At 41.9% G+C, this 26,949-nt stretch overlaps 1 protein-coding gene across 1 annotated transcript in view; it reads right to left on the bottom strand.

The window, feature by feature from the left end:
• The window catches only part of LYST (lysosomal trafficking regulator), an 85,835-nt gene extending 70,175 nt beyond the window's left edge, over positions 1–15,660 (bottom strand). Inside the window, exon 1 of the mRNA XM_082480606.1 lies at positions 15,608–15,660. The gene's annotated coding sequence lies outside the window, so the exon portion shown is untranslated. The remainder of the gene's footprint in view (positions 1–15,607) is intronic.
• Between the last annotated feature and the right edge of the window lie 11,289 nt (positions 15,661–26,949).

Raw genomic sequence — 26,949 nt, 5'->3', positions numbered from 1 at the left:
TACTTAGCCATTCACTGGTAACAGGACTCCTTGACAGTCTTCCCTATAGTTAACTCCTTTTTTTTAAACTAGTGTTAGAATATTTGCATTTGGTGCCATTGAGTACATTTTAACCGAGTCCAGTTCCTAACAAAGCCCTAAAATTCCAGGGATTACATCCCTGGTATACAGGTACATCAGGTATATACAAATATGAACCATGCAAACTCATGTTTAAAGAAGCGTCCACAAATTGGGGTGCCCCACCTGCAAGCTAGTCTAAACATTAAAATCTCATTCTCCGGACATGGTACAGAGCCAAAAATGCATTTGCTAGCAACAGGAATGCGAAGGGTAGTAACAAAGGAAAGCCTCAAAAACATTCAACTGCAAAGGTCTCTAGGTGAACACTCAGAAGACATTTATTACATCCACATTTAATTAAATAGGGGGCAAAGAGATGGGGGTAGGAAAAGAGAAAGACTAAATTTAATTATTTTAGTATTCTCAGGTGGCAAGTAAATAAAAACTTCAACTTTAAACTTAAAAAATTGTGATGAGCGTGAACATTACATAAAAGACCTCCTTAAGAAAGGAGAGAAACACTATAGGTCCCCAGGCAAGCTCCTAATAATGGGTCCCCCTTTTGAGTGCTTGAGAACACATCCACAGTCTCACAGACAACCAACTTATCCACACAGCTAACATTCACAATTCATTGCAACTGAATAGCTTAAGCAGCTAGTGGTTTTGCAGTTGTACCAGACTATTAAAAGACAAAAATACACTGTCCGTTATGTTTTAGTGTCCTTCCATCTGAAACGTCATTCTCCAGGTTTCCTGCATTGCTTACACTGTTACATGCATTTAACATATATTGCCATATTCTAGCAAAAGGGTGAATTCTCAACATCAGTGGTAAGATAAAGTACTGTTTTGTTGATGCTAATGCAAAAAGAGATCAAGCGTGTCTTCTTAATGCAAGAATTTCGGCTATAATTGGTAAGGAATTAAGATGCTTTCATTCTAAAGTGCAGAAAAAATTGTAAAGAGATACCATGCTGGATAATGAAGCACTTCTAAAAGAAGGACTCATTCCAGCAAGCCTCTCAGTTGTACCTATTTCTTTTCCTTCAATTAAGTTCTGAAATGAACTGACAGCACAAACGTGTTTGGAAACAGTTTCAGATATAACCTCATTCATCCCATCTTGAAGCTAGAGACAAAGAACAATAGAAGGAGAACTGAGAAATAATTAAGAAGCTTCCAAAAAAAAGCTGCATATGCACAACCTTCCTCCCTTTTCTATTTGTTTCCTGACAAGTGATTGGAGCACTTCAAGCATATTCCTTCTCAAAAGAATGCAGTGAACAACTTGCCCATCTGATGCTGTAAAACAGAAAACACTATGCAGAGGTGTTTTTTTCTGGTTTGTTTTGTTTTTAAAAACAAAACAAAAACACCCCCAACTCTCAGGTTCCAGCTTGCTTGTAACCTTCTCTTTCTGTTGCAGATTGTGGCATGCTGATACTACACCCTACTCAGCATAGCCTTTCATCTTACTCCAAGAAAGTATGCCAGCCAATTTGCTTTAAGTAGGAACTACCCCACTGCAGAATTTTTCTTTTGTTTGAAGTGACACATCTCTAACTGCTTTGGTCCCTGTTAATATGGAGCAGATGCTACACAAAACACCTGTGCTGAGGTAAAGTGCCTTCACGTCTCTTTAGACTTCAGAAAGGTCACCTTAACTAGAGGAAAAACTCCAAAATCTAACACATCACCCAGGAACTAAGCCATAAGAGAGTGGAAGAAATCTACCAGAATCTCAGTTCACCACTGCTGTGTACAGTCCCAATGAGACAATAGGAGACAATAATTTAAATGACAGAGCTTAAAAGTAGGACCCATTTAGCAGTCTTGAATACTGAATTGTGAATATACTAACTTTATGTCGTGCTAATGATTAGACAGTATTATCTCCAACATCAGCACAACTTGGTAAACAAAGAAAATGCAACAAAAGCTTAGAGTCAGAGCTAGTACTCTGGCTACAGGAGTGAATCGGGCCTTTTGTTTGGTTACGTTTTAAGCAATTTATTGCCCAGAAAGGCCTGGAATGTCCAGTAATGCAATAAAAAGTAATTACTAAATTACTATATCAGCTTTGTAATAAAATACAGTACTAAGCCAAATGAAGTAAAAATTACTTTCAGTAACTGTTTTCCAACAGCTACAAGAAGAGTAAAGGAGAGGCAGAAAGTTTGGTGGTGGTCTCCAATTCACACAACAGCCCAAATTAGTGCTCTAATAAGCCTACCTCTCCATAGCCTTTTTTTTTTTTTTTTAGAAAAAAAAAAGTTAGTTTTATAGTACTAGCAAAAAAGGAACTACTTAAACCACCTCTATTTGTTGTGAAGTAAATGTCAATAAATTTCTTTGAATCGCTCATTAACAAATAGTGGTATCAGTCCAAAGTGAACATGCTACTGAATGCTGTTCATACAGCTGCATAGTCAGGCTTGACTGCCTGCGTAAAATAAATTGATAATGTACCCAAGAAGGTATGTATGGCACATAAAAGCCACCTGCAAGCCTTAATTTCCTAGAGCTCACTATGTTATCTTCAATAAAAGTAGTCCTGTCTACCAGGTTATATGAGCATCCTACTGTACTAAAGGAGTGATAGTCAGTCTCAAAAAAAATAAAATTATGAGACGCTATTTTACAGACCATGCAAAGATGAGTAGAGAACGTATAGCTACATGAAGTTGTTAGTTTATTTATCTGAAACAGAAAACTAGGGAAGGTAAGAGACAAACATTGACCATGCATGGCACAGCTGCACATCCTTTTGATTAGAGTACAATGAAGTTGCATTTTTAGTAGGTATCAAAATTAACCCTTTGAAAAAAGTGTAGTTTCTATAAGCTGTTGTACAATCCAGTTATTTCTGTCCTCTAGTTGAAAACTTGTAGCCCTTTTACCCATTCTCTAGAATAAAGTATATGGGAATATGAGTCACCACTGGCCAACAAATGCTACATTTACTTTATACAGTATTGATTCAATTTAGCAAATACTTGTCCCTCCCTCATTGCTTAACATTTATGGTCTGGAGAACATGCTTATGACCTCTTCAATGATTTTAACATTAATATCATTATATCAGTGATTTTAATCAGATTTACTTTGGGGTTAAACTTCCAATTTAAGCTCAACCTTCTGTTAGCAGAGGACAACAGGCATGATGAAGAGCACTGGCACGTTATTAACACTAAGATGCTCCATAATAGGCTTTTGCAATTGTAGCACAGATTGTTGGGTTTATTACAGAAACTAAGTTTATCTTGTTAGTAGCAGACACCAAATCTGACTGCCTTTTGTTTAAAGAAATTTGTTAACAATAAAACTACGGGAATACTACAGTTCATTGCTCTGTGCAAACTGGAGAAGGAAAAGAACATAGAGCACAAGAGAGTGCAATAGAGAAATATGTATCTAGGATGGCCTGGAACAAAACTGGAACATATCCTATAGTGCTCCCTTGAGGTCTGTACTTGGTGGTGAAATGCAAGTAAAGCCTCAAGCTAAGACATTGCTGAAATCAGCATTCTTCCTTTTCTGTTTTTTGATATCATTCAAAACTTCAAACAGGCAAGAAACAAATACCCAGCTGACATAGTCAAAGTAGGTTACACAGCAGGAGCAACACACAAGCCTTTAAGAAAAGAGGAACCTGCAATTCAAGCAGAACATCAACAGAAAGCTTGATATGCTTTGATGCCTTGTTTTACCAGTGCAAGGCAATGAGCCAAAAGCATAGCTAATAAAAGGCAGTGAACCATCCAATAACTCTGATATTCAAAAACATGAGCAAACAAGAGCAAAACCAAGACACTTCAAGTTTGATTCAATCTCAAAATAGACATACCAGACAACACTCCAGCCCCCCAGAAGACCTTCTTACTCTATACTTCCAACCCCTTTCTGCTCTATCCTTTGTTATTATATATTAACTATTTGGGGTTACAGAGTAGACAACGTATTAAAACATACTAAGGCAGTGTTGCTCCAACCACTAGGTTGCACGTGAAAAGCAGCCTCTTAACATACAGACTTTATCATAAGACTGCAGGTAGACATCAATTTTCTTGGCACAGTTCTACTTCTGACATAGTTCTTGATTTCATCAAGGAGTTCAATAACTAGTTTTTAGTCTCTGTGTAATCCACTAGATCAATATTATTTCCAAACAAGCTATTCAGAGTTTCTCTCCACAGAATAAAGAAAAAGTGAAAAATAAAAAATCTTAGTACTTAAATAACACGTGCCCTGTCCTTTGGTAAGCAAGTGTTACTTCAATGAACACTGAAAAGTACGTTGAGACCTTCAGAGCAATAGTGTCGGTGTATATACAAGTGTGTTTATGTATGCATAATCTTTCTAATGCCACTTTTATGTAAAGTCAAAAGTATATAACTCCTACCTCATCTATGTGGGATGCTTGTCTTGCAATACACAAAGTCTGATAGTCCTGCTTCTACAAGTATCTTAAGCCTCCTGTAAGTATGGAGTCTGTTTATGTTCTGCTGCCTAGGTATTAAAACAAATTTTAATCCATGAAGCTCAGTGTTTATACAACCTGAGAATTAGAAAATTTCTACCTCTAAGTGGATATGAAAGCATTATATCTTACACTGAAAAAAAGCAGAATTTTAAGAGAATATATTATCTGTGCTCTCTGAAAAAATATTCCTTAAAGAAATAAAAAGACTCATTTTCATATTGTGTATGGCCAGGAAACACTGTGACATGGATAGCTAAATTAGCCATTCCTGCTGTAGAATAGGAATGCCAAGGGAAAAGGGAAACAAGATCAGACAAATGCTGTGCTAGATTTGGCCATATTAAAGAAACAGGCACTTTCCAAAATACCTATCAAATATATATAAACAAGTCAGCAAACCTACAATTAGCAAACATACCCAAGGTTGAGAGATTCTGGGACATTCAAAACCCGCCTGGGCACCATCCTGTGCAATTTGCTGTAGGTGACCCTGCTCTGGCAGAGGGGTTGGACTAGATCTCCAGAAGTCCCTTCCAACCCTGACCATTCTGTGATTATACAAATTGGCATTACATGTACAGGCAGGTGAACTTCTCAGAAACAGTTTCAGTGATGTCATACTTTGATCCAGACACAGACCTATGGTGCACCACACAATGCGAGGTAAGTGTAGAAAAAAACCTAAACCCTTCCTTACCCCTAAATTATCATTGGCCATGTATTTTCAGGCCTCAGTGGGTGTTTTTGACAGTCATAAGTGAAACTCATGGGTAATTTCTTTGGCAACAAAGTTTGTTCCAGACTACACTTCCCAAACTTGGCCAGTGTATTTTTTCAAAGGTAACTTAAAATGTACTTGCTAAAGTTTAATCTGGTTCCTGTTATATATTCTGACCCATAAGTGTTTAGGTCTGGCTCTCCCCAACATGACTATTTTTAGAATCTCACTTTTCTCTAGCATAATCATTGGTAATGGCACCAAAAAAAAAAAAAAAAGCAGACCTCAAAAAGGTATAACAGATTAACATATATACAATATCCTGTTTACATACAACTGAAAAAAAAAAAAAATCATGTTTTCCCGCAACTCAGTTTTCCTGTTGAAGTTTCCAAAGTGTAATCTTAAAACATTACTTCAATTAAATGAATTCTGCTTTACATCCCCAGTGCTTCCACTGTATACTGTCATTTCATTATTGTGTGTATCTGACAAAGATATGTCAGTCTCTTAAACAGAAAGCCTACTAATGGCCCTGAAGTGCATAAAATTGTCCTACAAGGCCAATGGAGACTATCAACTCAAAACAAGCAAGTTTCGAGTTTATTAGCTGCCACTGACTAAAAAGACTAACAAGTAGCAGCACACAGGTGATTGGAAACCAAGGCAAGAACAACAATAAGATATAATAAACAGCGTTAAAAAGGTTGACCAAACCAGGACTACCAAAACCAGAAAAGAGAACTTGACAAGAAGACACCAAGCTATGCAGGCTCCGAGTGTCCCAAAAGGAAGCCAGCTCACATGCAAACTAATCGCAAACTTTTCCACATCTAAGCAATGCACCTGAGATCTACAAATAGTTGAACATATGCAGTTTTTATGATTTTTCTAGAGGCCCATAATTCCAAATGTTAAAACCATAATCATTATGATTATAATGAATATTCTACTTCTGTAACCCATCATGATGCAGCTACTGGCAAAACTTAGGACTTCAGCAACAGCCCTAGTCTGCCAAGGCCTCACAATTCAGGGAGAGAATACACGGCAAAGTCTGTACTAGAGTATGGTAGAGGCCAAACTACACATTACTCAAACCTAGCAAATTTTAGAGACTGAGAGGGCTAACCTCCCCCTCTCGTCCTAGCTCCTCTTGAGTGTTAGCTGTCCTCACTCACACCACATCCACAACATAATACCTTCTAGAACATGGACAACAGCTTTCCATGTCTTACATTAATTCCCTAGCATAAATCAACTAGCATAGCCACTTTACTTAAGTTAATTGGTCTACTTTGTCAGGAGAGTCATTTTTAAGAATGTCTCATTAAGGTCAATTCAGTGATTTCTGATGAAGTTTTTGGTGCATCATAACCTATTGAATCATTCACAGTATTGAAGCACAAACAGCAGTTAATCAGCATTTAACTTAAACTACAACTTCTTGTCCAACTTGATTGTTAAGTATTCACATCATGATTTGTTCTTCATCGTTTTAAAGTCTACTTGCAAAAAAAATAATTTGTATTAATTTGTTTAATTCATGAGAGGACTTTTACAAGTCAAGTTTATTATGTTGCTGTAATTTCAGGATGCTTAAAGTGTTAAATTTAACACATATAGCACCACCAAACCCTATTCATGCTTAATACTTCTCGGAAAGTACAATTACCTTGGGGACTAGAATTAAATGCCTGCTATCTACTTGTACAGCACACTACCAAAAACTTTGTCTACGTGTAGCATCACATAAGAACGGGGAAGGGAAAATCTGTTGGCAGAAAAAAATTACATGTTTTACTATTTAGTATTTTTGTTTTATGTCATCCTAGATTTTCCACATATAAATATCTACTTGACATATCCAACCCTTAATCTAATAAAATATTTTTTCCAAATAAGTTCTTTAGTGCAAGGTTTTAAGAAGCTTTCACTGTAATAATGACCAGTGCAAGCTACTGCAATAGAACAGAGCAATGCAATGCCAACTGTGTGCTACAGAGAAGGTACCAGAGATTAAGTGATCAATGCTAGGAAAGTTCTTCTTGCTAAAACTCAGCAGGTTATCAGGTTCTGCCTTGAGCTATGAAGATCTGTATCCCCTTTACAAGTTAGCAGATTATCAACAATTTCCTCCTTTTGAGTCTGGATGAAATACCACTGAGACAGAGTTAATGGCAAAAAATCCCACAGGCTAGCTGCTTTGGGACAGCTTCTCAACTTGACTTGCAATGTTGTTTAGTCTAACAATGTGAAACACCTGTGAATGCATACTTGTTGAACCTGAAATCAAGTCAAAAGATGAGAGATGATTCATCTACAAGATAAAAAGTAGAGCACTAATGAAAGACAGGCTCTCAACCAACCACCTACACTCAAGTAACGCATTAACTGTGTACATATGCTATACTCGTTTATGCTTAGCTTGTGGTCCTATAGTATCCAAAGTCAATAACCACAATATAGTTGTTAGCCACATTAAATCCATTCCAGTTCATTTAAAATTTGCATATTTCAGACCAGTGCATGCAGGCAGAGAACATACATTCCTTAGAATAGGCAGGGGGAAAACCGGCAGCCTTCAAAGATAATCATTGCAACATTGTTTTAGAAATAAATATGCTTGCTATCATGGAAACCAGCTATAATGCACTGAAGAATACCAAGCTGACAGCAATAGCCTGAAAATGCTAGACACAAGCTTTGTTAGCAGAGCCGAAGACTAGGATCTGTTCCAGAACTTATCTGAAGTGCCAGAGTACAACACCTTTAAGAAACACATGGTGCTAGAGAAAGAAACTACAAATATGCCACCACAAGACAGAATCTATGTAGAAAATAAGCTATGAAAGACCAGTAAGTCCTTCCAAAAGAAAACAGAAGGATGAAGATCTTCTGTAAAACATTCAGTAGTAAAAAGGCTGAAATGGCACAGCTCCCAAGTGAGCCTTGTTCTGAACACTACTCAAAGAATGCTAACAAGCTCTTCCCCAAATTAAAATACGTACAGGTAATACTCCTAAATATCTTCTTCCCAGCTTTTGGTTTGATACTGACCCCCACAACAGACTACAAAGCAAGCCTTGACAACCATGGTTGCACAGTAATAACTAACAACTAAACCTAAAGATCAAGACTAACCTCCACAGACTCTGTAGAGGGAAAGGAAAGCAGCAGTCTACTACTGAAGGTAAGAAAGACGTTCAGGGCCTCTCCAGTAGTAAGCCTACACAGCCCAGCCCTGCAAGACCAGGCAGGCTTTGCGAATACCCTGATGTTAACCTGCAGTACAGCAGATAGCGTCGTCTCCAGTACAACTGGGAAAAATGCTGGACTTGTGACCACACTACAAGTATGCAGACCACCCTGCATCTACCTGAGATTATTTTAAACAGCAAATGTACCACTCACATCATGATCTGGAGGACCATACAAATCTTCTTGTAATTTATGAGATTATACATTTTGATTGCACCAATGCCTAGAGAGATAGAGGAGGCAAGAGTTGTTGTGCAGTATCTTGAGGCACTCTTACTGAAGAGATAGGAATAAGTAAAGGTTGTTTCTGAAATGGAAAGCTTAGTAGTTAGAAGATTAAAACTAGAAAGTAAAGTGCTTAAGATAAGTTTTGGCATTGTGTCTAAATTCCCACTAAGAGCAATTAAATAAGAGGGGAAGGTCAATGATCAGCGTTTAAAAAAAAAAAAAAAAAAAAAAAAGAGGTCAACAGGCAGAAGACCAATTCTGCTTCTGGGACTTTACAACTGGTCAGTGAAGTCCATATTTTCTATTGGTAATCAGACAGCAGGTAGCAATTCTGAAGGTGGTATTAAGAAAAAAATTTATTTAAATATCTGAGAGTTTCATACACTGTTATTCCTGTAAGCTCAGTCTGCCAGCTTCTTTACAAAGCGCAAACAGCTTTGGTTGCTTTAGGGAAGCAGACCCAGTACTTCTCCCAGGCTTTACAGTTAAGAGGTATTTGTTCAGCTGTACTGACCCCTCTGGCACTGAACTGGCCCCAGAAGACCCAGTCAACAACCAAGAAAATGACTCGCATAACATCTCACTTCAGGTAGCTTTCATCCAGTGGGAATGCAAATAAGGAACAGCTAGGATTTTTATTTTATTCTTGAAGTTTAAACAGCACTCAAAATAAGTCTTGCAGTATAGACTCCAACAGGGAAACAATAATCAATAATTATACTTAATTTCACATAATAATGACTAAGAGTATGAAGTTTCCCAGCATACCTATTACTAGACAGACAAATGTTTAAGAAAATCTTGAACCACTGGAGAAAACCCTAAATCCATCCATAACGCAAAACATAGCCAAACTTTATGTTTAAGAAGTCCCCAAACTATAGACGTCTATCACACATGCACACAAAAACAAGGTTTTACACTGCTGAGAGATAGCTGGGGAGAAGAATGAAGTGTGCCGGAAGGTGGCTTCATAGACAGCCAAGCAGTATTTTCTGTAACCAATCATCAGATGATATTTTTTCTGCAAATGCTAAGGATTTAGCAGGACTCCAATAATCAAATTGGCTTTGTAACTGAAGTAATTTAGGCTTCTAGAAATAGTTTTAGATTAATTAGGACTACCTTCTGGAGTTGAAGAGACTCCACACAGCATTTCATCTATACATCCAGATGCACGAAGGAAAGTCTGGTTTCCTTTGATCTTTCATTAATTGAAACGTACAAATCAAGGATGAAACTACACACTTTTCAGCAACCCAAATCTCCCCTTATAATTGAAAGATGCAAGTAATGCAAAGGTAAATACGTACCTCAAGCAGCACACAAAGTTTTACAGTTTGGGGCTTTTGTTTTGTTTTCTCTACAGCAAGTCATAAGAATGTTTGCTCTCAATTCTTTGAAATTAGGGTTGTTTAACGCTCTTGACTTCCAATAGAAAGAGAATAGGAAGGTAAAAGGCTTGCCCTTTTTGGTTAATTTTAAGACTATTTCAGTGTCTGTTTGAATTACTGAATCAAAACTGGACAAATTTCAACTCTTGAAATATTATAATTAAAGTATATTGCTGGATTTCTATCAGTTCCTGCAATACAATTATGAACTATCAGGAATATTTCCTTAAGTCTTAAATATTTTCCTTATTAATTCACTCTCTTCCAAAATTAAGACACAGAATTATTCATCCCTTCAGACTGCTGTTTCTATTACTCATTCCTCATCTTTTAGTTAATACACTAAAGCCTAACCAAATCAGTTCCTTATTGAGGTTAACAGATCTAGTTAGATGCTTTTTGCCTTTTATCGCCCTCCCCCCCCCCCCCCCCCCCCCCAAGAATACAAATCTTCAATAAATGCCTCCACAATACTAAAGAGGAATAGATGAAGTCAAGCAGAAATAAAACTGGACGAAGCTAACATTTTTAATGCTTCCAAAGAAGCCTTGCACTTGGCACTAACTGACAGTAACTCATTCTGATATTTCACCTTCCTGATTTTCTCTTGGGAAAGCTGAAAGGTTTTTCTCTACTGTCACGAGTTTGAAGAACCAGGAACTCTCTCCTCCCACCTCACAATTATTACTTCATGCTCCCATACTTTTCCATGGAACATGGTGATGCTTTTAACCGAAGTCAAGGAGCTCAATTTTCTGGGTGCAGAAAAAGAGGGCAAAGAATGCATAAACGTGAGGATTAGCTGAGATTGTCAGAGGCTTGTTCACCCACTCTAACACAGACACAGTCTAATGGGCACTAGTCTTCCACCATCTTTTGCAAACCACCATTCCTGACTTTCGCCCTCTACTTCCCACCTTCCAAATTATCCAGAAAGCACAGAAATGCTCTTTCACAATGTAAGTAAGAGCAATTCTCACAGTGCCTCAGCTCCACATGGCTCAAAAACCCCAAACTCAAGTGTCACAGGGCAAGCCCCGGATGCCTGCAGTGAACTGCACAAGCTCAAGTGCAGAAGACAACCCTTTCAGTGCTTATCCTCTGTGTGACTCTGCAAAATCCCATCCACAGTAACAGCAGGCAGTAGTGAGTTATTTATGGGAAGAGGAGGGCTACAAAATAAAGTCTGAAAAGCAGAAGAGTGGAAGCCCTGCTCTTCTGTAACACACCAAAACCACAAAATACCTCAGCTACCGAATATGAAAGTTGAAATGTGCAGTGGTGACTAAAAATGCTAGTGGAACTTAAGAGATGCACAACAAAGATCCAATAGAAGTTTCAGCACTTAAAGGTACCAAGATACAGATATTTCAGGACCTCACTACACCGATCAGAACATTACATACCTATCCCTTCTTCAACATAGATAAGCTAATGAATTCTGTGTTTAATTTTGTTCTGTTTTGCTCTCACACTCTGCATCAGATTTAAGCTATATCTTCACACAGAGCACAGTATAGTTACCCCAAAACCACACCAGCAAGACTCACACTTCTACTCTAATATTTAGTACCAAAAAAATCCGACTTCCAAGAAAAATGGGATTTTCATCAGGCCCCAGGCCACAAACATGAACCATGAAGAGCTAGTAGCTTATAGCAAGAAAAACCTCAGGACTGCACATAGCTTCTTTTTCTCCTTTCCTTTTCCCTTCGCACATTCCAGTATCACTTCTGCAGAGTGCTTTATCTGGAGGCATGACATTCCCATGCACTAATTTCAACAAGTTATTGAAAGACATGTTCAAATGCAAGACCTAGATCTGAACAGAGGAAAAGAAAATCTGGATCTAGGGCATATCATGCTGCTTTATTAGTTCTTCTCAAATGACCGTGACAGCTGAAGCAGACAACCTGTTGAGTCCTAAGCAAAAGCCCCCACCTCCTGAGGAACAGCTAACATACAGTTAAACAAGACAGCTCAGCCCACCTGACAACTCACAACTAGCAAGAAGGTGTTTCTGTTCCTCCCCAGCAACTCTTCCCTTCCTCTTCCTCCAGCACTGCGTTCATCCAATTCCTTCTTGATGTGACTCATCTCCACAGGTTTGGAGAAAATTAGTTTTTTCAGCTGGATTTTTTTTGTTGTTGTTGAATTGCCATGTTGAAGGATCAGGCAGTTGTCACTGCCAGCAAAGGGAAGAATGCAGGAGGGAGATATCCCCCTTCCGCAGCAACAAGCTGCTTGATCAGCTTAGCCAGTTCAGACAAATCAATCCAGGTGACAGAACAGAACCAGCCACAGGTCTCTCCTACTTAATCTTGTCCCAGTCTAAAAACACGTATATCATCTCCAGATCAGTGCTATGGCAAGAGCTGATAGCTCCAATGACACCAGCTCAATTACCTGATACTATCTAAAGGCCTATGACTCTTCATCAAGCAATAATTTGCCAGGGTAACTGACATTCTCACAACTGTCTCTGAACTGGAAAAGAAAGCAAGAGTCAAAGTAATCCCAGGCATATATACATAGAGCCCCGCCTCCACTGCATATTACAATCCTTTTCCAACATTATAGTCCAATTTTTCAACAAGCACAAAAGATGACCTTAAAGTTGAATCAACAATATGAAGTAGTGACATCCCAGGCAACAGACACTACAGTTCTTCACTAAGGAAGCCAACAGGCCCGACATCTCCCCAAAAAGAAATAAAATAGATATTCGTGAGCTCTTGTTGATGATGGCTGTTCACTCCAAAGAGCTTAAGTTCACCCGCAGAGGACAAGTAAGCATGTTCTGGACAGCAAGCACTTCCTGGTGAGCCAGAATCCTCTTACAAAATAATCATTTCACCCTACGTTCCCTCTACTCCCTTCTGCCCACAAAAGACAAGAATCAAAACCAGTTTTGCTTCAGAATTCCTCCTCATGCAACATTATCTTATTTGAAAAGAGACCACAATGACAATGGCAACATTCCTCAAATACGAAGGAAATTAGACACAAGCTGCAAGGGTGTACCATTGTATATTAATAAGGATGCACCATGATCTATTAAAGAAATCATTGATAATAAAAAACCAGCACTTCCCAAAGTGTTATTTAAGTGTTGTTCGTATTTCATAGGATTTGCTTACATTCTTTGAGCTTAACTATAAAGAGAACTATATAAAAGCAGCAACTTTCAGTAAGTGTTGAGAATGTAGTTTCTCTTTTCTAATGTTTACATATTAAGTGTCTTACTTTCCAACAGATCCTATGCTATTGTTCAAGGTGCCTACATTCTCTTTTCTTATTGTCTTAAACTGCACTAAAAACTGATGTGGAGGCACATGAAAAACCTACCAGGGACTAAGGCAAAGGAGGAAGCAAAAGAAGCATTTAAGAAGAATCTCAATTAAACAGTTACTAACCTAACAGAAAGACTTCTTACAATTAAACATTTTTAATGGAAAGCTGTCTTCGAGTACGGTAAAAAAACTAATAGGGGAAGGAGAGAGGGAAAGCAGGAAGGGACTGACATTAAAAAAGCTCTTCTTAAGAAATCTGTATACAGTCTTACAAACCAAGTGACGACTGACTTCCTGAGGTCTCATTTACTATTAACTCTGTTTTTGGAAGTAAGGCATTAAAAGCTACTTGCTCTTAGCTTGCAAGATTCTCTGTCCAAAGCACAATGAGGAAGACAGAAGAGTAAAATTAAAATACCCAAGAAAAAGCTGATCTTTTTTCTATATACCTATAACACTATATGAAAGCATTCTCATTCTTCATTCAGTCTATTTTAATAAACATCCTTGAGAAACTGAGAACCACTAAACCACAGATTTTGTAAGGTATCTAAGAGGATACTTTCTTCTTTGCACTACTGCTCTGTAAGCCTACAGTTAAAGGCAAAAAGAAGACTGAGTATTTTCCTGACTCCTTACCATGCTGTACCCCCACTATGATAAAAGCTCCATGCAGACATGGTCTCTTGTCCAATCAAGCAAATTCTGATCCCTCCTTCAGCAAGGGTTAAGTGTTCCAGACATCTCTTTTCTGCTAAGATTATGATACACATGACTGAAACAGATCTCGCCGATGATTTTTTTCTGCCAAAGACTGTCCCACCACCTCAAAGGCAGCAGTTATGATTCTGAGACACAAGCTTGTGTCACTAACCCCCTAGTTTCTCTACATCCTTATACTGAAGTCAGATTTACTGCATCAGATGTACTGATTCATGTGGCACTACGACTAAAAACGACAAAAAAGAAAGTATCTCACATGCAGATTTTCTTCTCTAGCCAGTTCCCATTTATAACATTAGATGCTTTTCCAACTCCTAGGCCACCACAGTCATCTGAATTTCTTCAATTGCTCTGCTTTCTCTTATACAAGAAATTTTATTCTCACTTCCAGTGATGCACCTGCTTTCCCTGACTTCTCTCTCATTGTATAGGTAAGTAAAAGGCAGCTCTTCAGTTCATTTGGGGATACCAGGTAATGTCCAATTCCTAAATTTATTTTATTTATTTTCCTCCCCCCTCAGAAGAGGGTCTTCACACATTCTCCCCATACTCAGAGAACACCTAGTAGAGTTCTCATTGCTCCTCTGTGCACTCTTTTTAGTGGATTAAAAGACAAACAAACATAGCTCAGGTGCTGAAGCGCTGCAACTGTTGTATTCCACGTCTATCAACGTTATCGCGTTTCCGTGAACGGCCCACATTTGCTTTTCTTCAATCGTTATCTCCTATCTTCAAACACGCCTCATCGCCAGCGCGGCGTTGCGCTCCAGTCCCGCACAACCGCATGGCGAAGCGCCGCACGGCGGGGCCCGCCGCAGCCCGGCCACAGGGGACGGCGCGGAAAACAGCCCCGCTCGCACCACCGGTACCCGCACACCGAGCGCCAAGTGCCGCCTTTCGGTGAAGAGCGGCGGCCGCAGCTTCGGAAGAAGCACTCCGGGCCACAAACGGCCTCACACAAACCCACCGAACGCACCGAGCCGGCCCCGGCTCCAGACCCCTGAGGAACACGCCGGCCCTGAGGGTCCACCCGCCCCTCCCGCCGCCTCGGCCCGGCCCGGCCCCTGCCCCGGGGAGCCTCGCTGGGGCTCCTCGAAGGGGGGGGGGGGGGACACGGGACAGGGCCCCGCCTGCGCCACCGGCGGCCGCGTCTTCCGCCTCCCTCAGCCTCCGCCGCCGCCACCAGGCTACCCCGAGCCTCCAGCGGCGATCAGCGGGCATCTTCGCCACCGCCCAGGCGGCCGGCGCCAGCTGACAGCCCGCCCCGGCCCTCGCTCCGCGGGCTCCCGGCGCCCGCCTCGGCCCGCGGCGGGGCGCCCCCTCGCCGAAACCCGCAGCGGGGCCTGCGCCCGCCGAGCTGCCTCCCTCCCACCCGGGCCCGCGCCGCCAGGCGGCCCCCCCCCGCAATCTGAGGCGGCAGCGGCGCCCGCCCGGCCCTTACCCGCTCCTCGCCCCGCCGGAGCCGGTGCGCCCGCCCGGCCGCTCCGCTCTTATCCCGCTGACAGCGTCCCGGCAGCCCATGGCGGGAGGGCCCGGCCCGGCCCGGCCCCGCCGCGCCGCCCGCCCCCGTCGCCCGGGCAACGCAGCGCCCGCCCCGCCCCGCCTCTCGCCCGACCTGACTCCGCCGCCTCGGCTCCACCGAGAACCGGCGGGCGGGTGAGCGGGCAACGGACGGTATCACGGCGGCCCTCGGCTGCCGCAGCGGGCCGGCCGGGCCGGCGGCGGCGGCAGAGTGTTCCTGGAAGGGCGGCGGTGTGCCTGGGGCCGGCGGCTCCGCTTGCTCCCGGGGTCGGGTGGTGACGGCGCCTGCGCCCGCCGGCTGCCACATGGGCCGCCTGCAGCTCCCGGAGCCCAGCGGGCAGTGCTCCCCACCGAGCGGCTCAGCCGGGTCACACCACCGCCCCCCGCAAGCTTTAACGTCAACGTTTAAAAACGCTCTCAACATACGCGTCACGTATTTATAGCCAGTACGCACGCTGGTGCTGCCTGGTTGCCGCAGCCCGCTCTACAGGCCGTGCTGTGCGTGGCGTTACTCATTCCCCGGTGAGGGGCGAGGGGAGAGGTTGCGCTCGGCTTCGGGTATTTGCTCTGGGCAAATCCTTGGAGCAGATTTTCCGGCTGCGGAGCCGGGCTTTGGTGCTGGGCTGAGAGGCCAGGAAGAATGGATTGCCCTGAATGCTGCTGCATCAGCTCCCTGACAGAGCTGGTTCATGCATGCAAATAAATCGATGATGTGCCCTGACTTCATCACCGCTCTCACCCTCTCCAGGAATTCACCTCCCACGGCCAAGGGCACTTTGTAATTTTTTGAAAGTGGCAGCAGTACGTTCCAGACCATGTTGACAACAAGCACATGCTTCAGGTAGTCATACGTGTCTACATTTGGCATAACCTTCCTGATTCTTGAAATCAGAAGAAGGTAGACGGGGTGCACAAGTGTCTTTACCTGAGTGCATCCGTCTCGCATCCCTACGCCTTCCTCCTGGCACATTGGCCTCCGCTGCCTTTCCTGCTGAGGACTTGCTTCAGCCCTGTGACTGCCTTTCAGTTGCCACCCTAGGGCCCGCTGGCTACCTCAGTGGCATATTGGGTTTGTAAAACTTAAGCCAGGCTGCCTGCAAGGATTACATGGCAGGACGGAGCCAGATCTTGGGAATACTTCAGGCAGCGGGATCCCAGGACCCACCTGCCAAAGTAAGTTTAGATACACACGAGGTAACAGCGGTTAAGTCTTTTGCAAATATAAACTTCTATCTGCCTGGGTATTCCCTGTGTACACCCTGCTTCTCATATTCTTTCCCATGGCATCTGTTTAGGACCATGTTTCTTTTTTTTTTCTCCCCTTGGCACTTGCTTTCGGCTGCTGTTCAGGCCAGTCCTCATGCGACTTGTCCCTGTCAGATGGATACTGGGCTAAATGGACCTCTGGTCCAAGCTGAAACAACAATTTCCCTGCAAGGGCCTGCTGTGCAAACCCCAAGAAAGAGCCTTTCTCTGGAAGTTAGGCACCTAGATAACACTTCTGCACTTGAAAATGTCTCAAATCCCTGAAAAAAAAAAAAGTCCTAGACAAGTGACACCGGTATTTCACTAAAACCAGGAAGGGCAAGGAGCCCGACATGCCGCTCTGTTGCCGAGCGAGGTTACACGGCACAGCCACTGAGCTGCTTGCATGGGAGCCCCGGTGGCACCCCATGCCCCTGGTTAGGTGCCCACCCTTGGGAAGGCCACGTGTCAGCTCAGAGAGACAAGTGGCCTTCAAGGGCACCCAGCTCTCTTCAGTGACCACAGAGAGAACTTAAGGACTTTGGGAGGACTCGATGCCCTGGAGTTTAGAAGCCAGTCAGTTGCTAATTCGGGCAGACTAAAGCCTACTTTTAAGCCAGTTTATTTTAAACTCCCAGAGAATGTGGTAGGATTTGGTCTGGCCTATCCCAGCTGGCACATTAGCTACCAGAGGGGAAAGTAAGCCAAGATTCCCACTCCACCCCTGGGCTCAGAGAGTTCTTGCTCTGAAGCAATCTCCCCAATGCTCGCATGAAGTCGCCTCACTTCCTGCAGCTGAGAAGAAAGAGAAGTCTCTTTTACTTCTGAACCAGGGCTTCCTGTTTACCAAAAAGAAGAGATAAAGCCATTTTATCTTTCTTTTAGATCTTCCAGCTGCCAAAGGATGACTACTTGTATGTCACCCTCCATGGTGCTGGCAGCGGGAGGAACACAGAGGTTTCTACTGGCCTCTCCCATGAAACTCCTGCCTGTCAATAACTCCGAGGCTCTTTGCTGGTACCTCTGCTGCCTCCCAGTTTTCCTCAGCAGCAGATGTAGGGCAGAGCCAACATGGTGCTTGACATTTACACTTTGTTTATGGTTTTCTCAAGAAGACCAGTGAAACTAAGCAGCCTGTACGTTTCCTTGTGTGGTTATATGGCAGAACTGAAACAGCAGCAATGAAAATGAAGTCAACCGCCAACAATACATCAACTCACCCTTGGAATATTAGCTTTAAAGTGCAAAAAATAGGAGCGTTTCAGATTGATAACATACATATACTGAAACTAAGAGTTTTCAGATGAAAATTGACTACCACATACACACATCTGAGTGAATTTTTGCAAGGCCTCTATTAAAATCTTTGGAAGGGAAGTTAGCTATAGCCTAAATTGAAATGCACTGAAGCAGTTGTTATGTGTGTGCTAAAAAAAGATTATAAACTGTTTGGGTTAAAAAAAGATTATAAACTCTTTGGACTAAAAAAATTATTGAGAAAGGTAAGTAGGTGCAATTAAAGATTTTATCAGAACGGTAATGTTCTGTCTTGAATGCTTCAAAGTGCAACCTATCTCAGCTCATGCAGATTTTCTTTAATTATAGTAATTAAAGCTCCTGTTACAGATATGACAGCATGCCCATTGTTCATTTTTAAATCTGAGTTTTTCAGTAAAGTGCTATGCTTTCTGAATTCTTGTATGTCAGTATAAATTCACAGCAGCTCTGCTAAAGTGAGTAGAATGACACCAGTTCATGTGAGAATAACTTTAAATCATCTGTTTCTTTGTGTTAACGTTGGTCCATTGATAACTCCCTCTAATTCTACAAACAGTATCTGAACCTCACTTGAAATCTATGACAATTTTCAACAGAAGTCTTCCTGAATTTCTATGATAATTCTCTCCTGCATACATGCAGAAAGCAATAAGATGGAAAACAAGCAAGAAACAAGTATATGAGTGGTATTTCCCTACTGTTCTCTAGGCCAATAAAACAAGCCCACAACACTGTGACCTGCACAGGTCACATCAGTACTCAAATTCTTCAGTATGTGGTGTTAACGTTCACAGACAGTACATTTAGATCATCAGTTCCAAAATTTTAGGGGTCAATGGGCCACTGTCTGTTCCCAGAACTTCTTAAGTACCCACTACACATTTTTCATAAGGCACCATCTTACTCTCATCACCAAAGTTTCAGATGAAAGCATTACAAAGATAACATAAGGCTCAGATTTTGTGAGCCATTTCCACAGTCTTGTTCTCTCTCCTTTCAAATGAGTATTTACCTATCTAGGAAAATTTACCACTGTTTTAATGGTATAGTAAAGTCAGTAATAAAAACTGTGGAGTAATACGTATACTACATGAGTTGTCTTGAATCCACAATCTTAAATCAGAGAGGTTTGTGGAAACGATATCTTTTGTCAGCTGAGATGAGCAGTCTTTCAGCTGGGAATGAATAACGCTTTGTTCTCCCATGGAAGCACATTACTCCATTTTTTCCCTATGCTACTATAAAACATCTGAAAGAGTGAGTAAAACAGCGAAATAGTTTTGCACTTAGGGAATCAGTGAATGGTCTGAGGGATCCATTAAAATAACACACTAGTTTAGATGTGGGTCTGTCAATACCCTGAGAAGAAACAGTCTGTGAACAGCGCACTTCCAGATCAATGTTGGAGGAGACAGCTGTTGGACAAATTCAAGGACAAACACATCCAGACTGGTCACATTTTATGTGACCATGCCTTCATGTTTGACTACAGTGGTATAGAAAGACCGAAGTGAAAAGGAAAACATCATTCAGTAGGAAGAAAGCAAAGGGAATTAAATGAGGTTAAATGTTTCCAAAAGGAGCTTAAAACATGAGAGTTTTGTGAGAAGCCTTCCCTAGTTGTATGTAATCCTTGTCTAGGCTTGCCCACTGCAAGCAGGGCTTGACTCCCAGTGGTGCTTGATTTTTCATTGCAGTAATTCCTGGTCAGCACACGCTGTCATATGGATGTATTTTCTGATGGTTCCAGTTCCCGTTTCCAGAACAGAACAGCGGGTAGCCAGATAGCCTGGCTGTCACACATTGTATTGCCCCTAGGTTTGTCCAATAGCTAGTCGAGAAGAAAGAATTCAAAAAGACTTGCGTTATCAGTTTTGAATCAGCGAGTCTACTTTGACTAGCCTTGGCTTTCCCGTTTAGAAGGAATTTATCCAGTTTAAAGCTTACTCAAAAGCAATTGAGGTGAATCACTAGTTGCAATGTATGCTGAACTAGAATTAAATTGCCTTTAGTGCAGTGAGTTTGGATGATTTAACAAAACTTAACTGAAATCAATTTCTATAGAAATGATTGCAGCTAGACTCATTCCCACTACAAAGAATGAGAAAAGCCTATAAAAAACATATACAGGACTTTAAGCTTTAATTTGCAGCTTCTTATGGCTCTCAAATGTGTAGATTATACCTGATCGTAGTCTCTTACAGGCACGCATTGTCATGTGTCTGTAATAATGTCTAAAGACTTATCCCTGTTCTACAGTAAATAATCAAGCAAAGGATGTGTTCTTGAACTGAGTCAGTTCAAGAGGTGAAATCTCAATAAAGGCACATCAGGCTGCAGTTTTCACATCTCCTTATTAGGCTCATCATTGTCTTTAGCTGGATCTACTACCCATGCGAAAATACTAGACCTCCTTATCTTCTTAATCCACTGCAAAAAGCATATCTGCAGTTCACAATAGCAAATACTTTATCTTTTTCCGATAAACACTATGAAATTAGCTAATTCATAGAAAGAAGTTGTTTTTTTTTTTTTTTTAAATTTCTTATTAGTACTGTTTCATAGGAAAAGTCCTAGTAGATTTTAATTTTCACCACTTATACACTATTTCTGAATTTTTGCCCTGCTCTTCTTAAAATATTAAATTAAGATTGGACTGAAAAGTTTGGAATGGGTGGATATTTTATTAAAAGAAAACAAACCCAAAATTAGGTAATTCACAAGAGCACGACAAGCATGACCTTGTTGCCACATGCATGTTTTTGTCATAACTTCCTGATCCATTCCTACCGTAATAAAGGTTATCCCCAAGAATTTGTCAGGATAACAATCTATCCTTTAAAGGAGCATATCATCTGAGTGGTAGGTCTGGGAACTGCAGGTCCAAACAGTATTGACTGTCATATAGGTGGATACTCATTTATATTTGTGTAGATAAAGCTTAGGCAAGCTTTCATATTATCATAGAATCATAGAATTAGTGAGGTTGGAAGGGACCTTTAAGATCATCAAGTCCAACCATTAACCTACCCTGATAAAAACACCACCACTTCTAAACCATGTCCCTAAGCACCTCATCTACCCTTTTCTTAAACACCTCCATGGATGGTGAATCCACCACCTCTCTGGGCAGCCTATTCCAATGTTTAATAACCCTTTCAGTGAAAAAATGCTTCCTAATATCCAATCTAAACCTGCCCTGACATAACTTGAACCCGTTTTGAATCCTTTCACCCTGTTCCTCCCACTCCTGGCATATCTCTCTCTTTTTCCCTTTACCCAGAAAACAAACTCACTTTACTAATTTTGCCTGGACACACTTGAAACAGTCTGATACTGCTCATTATTCTTATGACAGATAACCTTCTTCGTTGCTGTTTAGTTTGATGGGAGACACTTTTTGGTTTTGTTTCAGTGCAGATATCTCCATGGCTTTTTCACCATTTCAGTTTCCTGCTGGATTCCAGTCATGTCCCAAAAATGGCCAGACTGGGTCAGACCAAAGACCCATTCAGCCCAGCATCAGTTGCAGTTGCCAGCAGACAGACACATGAACAGGACAAGTGTACGGTGACACTCAGTACCTGTTCCAGCTCACAGCGGTCAGCAGCTCAATAACCTCCTGGGAGAGATGTGCTATCCTCCTGGTTTATGGACTTTGATTAATTTTTTTTCCATTGACTTGGCCAGTAGCTGTGTGAGTCCACACAAGCCTTTGGTGTCTACTAAGTTCCAAAGTTCAGTTACACAGCTAGCTAAAAAGTGCCTCTTTTTGTTTGTTTTGGACCTTTTACCTGCCCGTTTCTCTTGGTTTCCTTTAGCTCTTCTGCTTTGTGGAACAGGGAATAATTACTCTCTAGTCCCTCTCTCTATGCTGTTCATGGTTTCAAGATTCATTGTCAAATCTCTCCTCTGCTCCTTTTGTTCTATTCTGAAGAGTCCCAGGCTATTTAATCATTTGCTGTGTACCAGATGCTTCAGCTTTCTCACCCTTCTTTGAACCTTTTCTCGTTCCTTTTAGTATGAGGGAAATACAGCTGCAGACAATATTCAAGATGTGAGTTCATAAATTTCCTGCTACTATGCTTATGTTTTCCTCTCTGTTCTTTTCTTAATAATTCCTGGTGTTATACTCACTTTCCTCCTCCATCACTGAGCACTGGGCTGACAACTTCATAAAACTGTGTGTTGTAACTCAGGGATTTCTTCTACCCAAATACGAGGAGAAAATTCAGCACTGCTCTCTCTGCATGCAAAGTTAGGATTGTTTGACTGCAGTGCATTCTTTTGCTGTTATCAACATATCGGGTTTTTTCTGCCATTTTAACCCAATAATAACCCAATAACTCATAGCTTGAAATCTTTGTCCCAGCTGACTTTCATTTTTACTGCCTAGAGTAGGAAGCTCTCTCACTTCCAACTACACTTCGTTTTCCAGGTAACCTCTATGTCAAACAACACAAGCCCAGGGGCAGATTTCTGAGACTTCAGTGGTGACCCCCTTCTCCTCCCTCCTCCCAAATAACTCCAGTAAAGCTGTCAGATTTTTTTTTCCACAAAAGCTATACTGATTTTTCCTCATTCTATCTCATTTGTTCATGCTAACTAGATTACATACTATAGTTTCTAGGAATTTGTTCAATATTTCTGCAATTCTTTATGATCACTCTAGGTCAGATATCAAAATATAAACATAAAGCATTTGTTGTGACAATCTGTATTTCTTTTTTTTTTAAATCCTGGCTTTTCTAAATTTCATGAGTTTCATTATAGTCAATGTAGCATTAGAAAGATTCAGTGGCAAAACTTTGTCTTTAACAAAAAAATTGTGTCACTCTGTACAGATTAGGTTTTGTTAGGTTTTTTAAAAAGGAAAATAGACAAGCCAGATCAACAACACAAAGTTGTTAATCATGACACTATGAATAAATTGTGAGAGAAATATAATAATTTTCTGCCAAATTTACCATGATTTTTTTTTTTTATATATTAACTCTACATAACAGCAAACAAACCGACCTGTTTAAAACATTTCTGCCCCTGCATGGGGCTTACATTGCATTTCTCCCTGTGATTTCTAATAGTCTTGTTTCCAGTCCAGCCATGAATTTCTTAGTGAACTATCTTTGCTGGAAAAGGAAAGGTAATCCAGCAAAGGTAAATGTTCAGTGTTTGCAAACTTCTTATATGATTCGAGCACCAGATGTCTCCGTCTTCAGAAGCAGTAACCCACCTTCATGCGTGGAATGCCAAGGAGCATTCGGGGTGCTCCTCAGCTGCTGGTAGAGCAGACACAGAGCAATCACGGGGCTGCCCTCAAATACTCCTCTGGCACTGGGGGGCTGGTGGCTGCCTGTGTCCCCATGCAGCAGGTACTGGCGCGGTGCGGGGGGGGGGGGAGGCGAGGGGGTGGTTCAGTGCCTGTTCCCCACCTGTCACGGTGTTCATGGGAGCTCATGTCAGCATTGCAAACAGGATGTTTCCCTAGGGCTGCTCTCATGGGGACAAACTGCTCCCCCCAGCCTAGCAGCTCCAGAGAATGGACATTTAGAGGCATTTGCTTCCCTGTTGGTACCTATACCAGTTTCAGCTCTGGTGCAGTAGGGGGGGGAACTGACAAGAAGAATGATGCTGCTGAGCAAGCGAAAGGGTGCAAGAGAGTCAACGTGGATGGTATGTGGGGTTTGCATCACCTGCTTTGGAATAAACCCAGCACATGAAGTAGTCGCTGTAACAACACTCAGCCTTTGTGCTTTTCTGCTTTTCTTTAGGTGGTGCTGTCTCCAGATTAGCATTTTTGGACAGGCACTAGCTCTGAAGACACAACGGGGCACAAAGCACGCTCTATATCAGATGCCGTCATTTCCCCATGACCAGCAGCAGTCTGTGCTTCGCTCTGAACCTTTCTGATAGTGTCATGTCAGTTCCCCTCCATGCTCGTCTTACTATGTTTTCTGTTCTTTCTCCACGTGTCTCCAGCATTGCTCCAAGCCACCCATTTGATGCTATAATGTAGCATTTGGAAAGAGAAAATAGCATCGATTCAAGGCAAGGGAGGAAGCCAGTTTTGCAGTTTTATGTAACTCAGTGACGCTCTGTAGTTATTTAGTTGCATTGAATAATTCAGCGGGGAGGCTGTCTGAAACGCGGCAGCCTCTTTGTTTCCTGTGAAAGGTGATGCATGCTCGGAGGGCTTCAGACATCTATCCAGCAACCAGCACAGACTTTTTTTTTAGAAACACATGCATTGATACATTCAGAGACTAGCTCCCAGCACCCCTCCAGGCCCTCTGCCAAATCCTCTCATTTTCGCATTATAAGGCCAAATCCTGTTCATGGTTTTGTCAGCATTACTCTACTGCTTCCAGCAGAGTCACTCCGGAGTCACACTAGGGCAAATGCGTTTGCTATAATCGTCAGTGTTTCCCCAACCAAGCACACACCATCCTAAACCTTCTCCCTGACCTGGCCAGCAGTGGTCTCCTGCCTGCTGACCTGACACACAGATATCAAACAAATCTCAGTCCCCAGTTCCGATCAGCCCCCAGACAAGCATCAAAACATGCGTAAGAGCTGCTACTCACCCCTGAGCCCTCACGCCTTTATGCCAAATGTGGAGCCTCTCAGGATGCCCACCACTGGACTGCAGACCTCCCCAGAAACCTCCCTGCCCACGTGCCCACCCTAGGCAAATGCCCCAGCCACCTCTGCTCAGGATAATTTTCCTGCACCTCCTCCCACAAGGAACCTGACTACCACCACTCCATGGCAAGGGGAATGACCCTCCTTGAGGACCTTTCTTTCATCAATCTTCCCCATTTCCATGCAGCTTATGCGTCCCTTGGAAATTAGACATTATCCTAAGGAATAAAAACTCTTTAAAAACCTGTAGAGCATACCTGGTTTCCTCAGAGTGTTGCAACTAAAAAGCAAGGGGGCAGTGACACAGAATTACATGGTCATCCTCCTTCTGGTGACACTTCTGCTAGCACTTGACACGGGCCTGGTCAGAGGGATGCTGCTGCATCTGCACAAACTGCTGCAGTAGAGCCTCAGAGTTTCTGTCAGGCTGCTGGATGAAATCACAGCTTCCTTGCTGATATGCTCTGGCTCCTTTTCAGCTTCACACAAGCAGCCTGTCCTGTAGAGGTTTGGAATTCGGAGGTTGCTTTGGTTTGTTTTTCTTCAAGTCGATTGTGCTACTGTGTCTGCAGTGCTGCTGGAGAGAAAAGAAAAAAAAAAAAAAAGAAAAGGAAGGGAAGGGAAAGAAAGAAAGAAAGACAAAAAGAAACTCATGCAGGCTTTTACTGTCGTTGGTGCAGGGGGATGAGTAAACAATGCAGACAGCTAAAAAGATTGTGCTAAGTGATGCAAGAGGCTAAAAGCTTTCCAATATGCCCTTCCTTTTGTGTTTGCTTGAGTATTTTATATAGGCATATAAAAAGGGAACAGTTCAGCCTTAAGGCCACATTCATGAACTGAGATGACTGTGTGAAGAACTCAAAACTCTGTCCTGTTCTGCCAAAAAAACTTTCAATGAGGAAATATGAACTGATTAAAACAAAACAAAACAAAACAAAAACCAAAAAACCCCAAAACAAACAAACAACAACAACAAAAAAAACCCCAAACCAAACAAACATGTTTCTGGTCTTCAAAGAATGTTATTTCTCTAAGCACAATAAAAAAAGAAAAGGGTGATCGAACCACGCAATTCAAAATCTGCACATACATCTCTGAGTCTGCAATTTTAGATGCCTCCTTTTGAATTTCCATCTGTAAGGACAGCAGGGCTGGGATCTCCTTATTCTAGTCACAATAAAGAAATTACATTTGTTCTAAAATACCAAATTACTTGATCTAAATGTGAGTGATCCCAACTGCACAGACATCAGCTCTCTCATGGCTATCACTGGTGTGCTGGTTTCAGCTAAATGGGAAGAGATCCAGTGGCATGAACCCTTTAAGACAGTGATCTGCCTTTGTGCTGTGAATGCCCTGGCAGCAGCCAGGTGCCAAAAGCACAGCTAGAACTAAGAAGTCACTAACTCTCGATGCACCTCTCTGAGCACTGAGCTGAGCTGTCAATGTAATATTTGTGTTTCTCATGAAGAATTACTGTTTTAGACTGCTTCTTCCAGCCTCCCTGCCACATATCGCCATGCCAATTTACCCATTAGCCTTAATATACTGAATTACCTTTATGGCTTCTCTTGTCAAGTACAATATGGTCTTGGGATTTGCTTCAAAAATTTCAAAAATTCAAAAATTTGCTGGTCAAGTTGGTTTTTTACTTTCTGGATAGTCACAGCTACATCTCAGGGCACAATTTCACTAAGCCCAGGTGCTGGAAAGGGAGTGCTCGTGCTTGTCTGATCTTGCAGTCAGCTGGATCAACACACTGACCCAGCTGAAAAACAATCTGCTATTTTTCTAGGGCAAGTTTTCAACCAGATCAGCTTGCTGACCTGTTTGATGGCACAGTCACGAGTACTGTGCCAACACAAGGGAGGAGGGGGACATGCACCTGCAAGATGGCAAGATGACAGCGCCCATCCATTTTAATTTCAATCTGCATGTCAGTCTTGTAAGCCTCTCCATGAAGGCAAGGTTCTACCATACACTTGCTGAACAACGCAGGTGCCAGCTAAGCACAGTGGTATTGTACTTGAGTCTGCATTTATAGGTACCAGACCTACACCACCTTAACTTCAGAGGATTTGCTCCAAATTTATAGTA

Source organism: Vanellus vanellus, assembly GCF_965231255.1.
Source record: "Vanellus vanellus genome assembly, chromosome: 3".
NCBI classification, from domain to species: Eukaryota; Metazoa; Chordata; class Aves; order Charadriiformes; family Charadriidae; genus Vanellus; species Vanellus vanellus.
The sequence above is the reverse complement of the archived record's forward strand: the minus strand, read 5'-3'. Positions and strand labels throughout refer to the sequence as shown.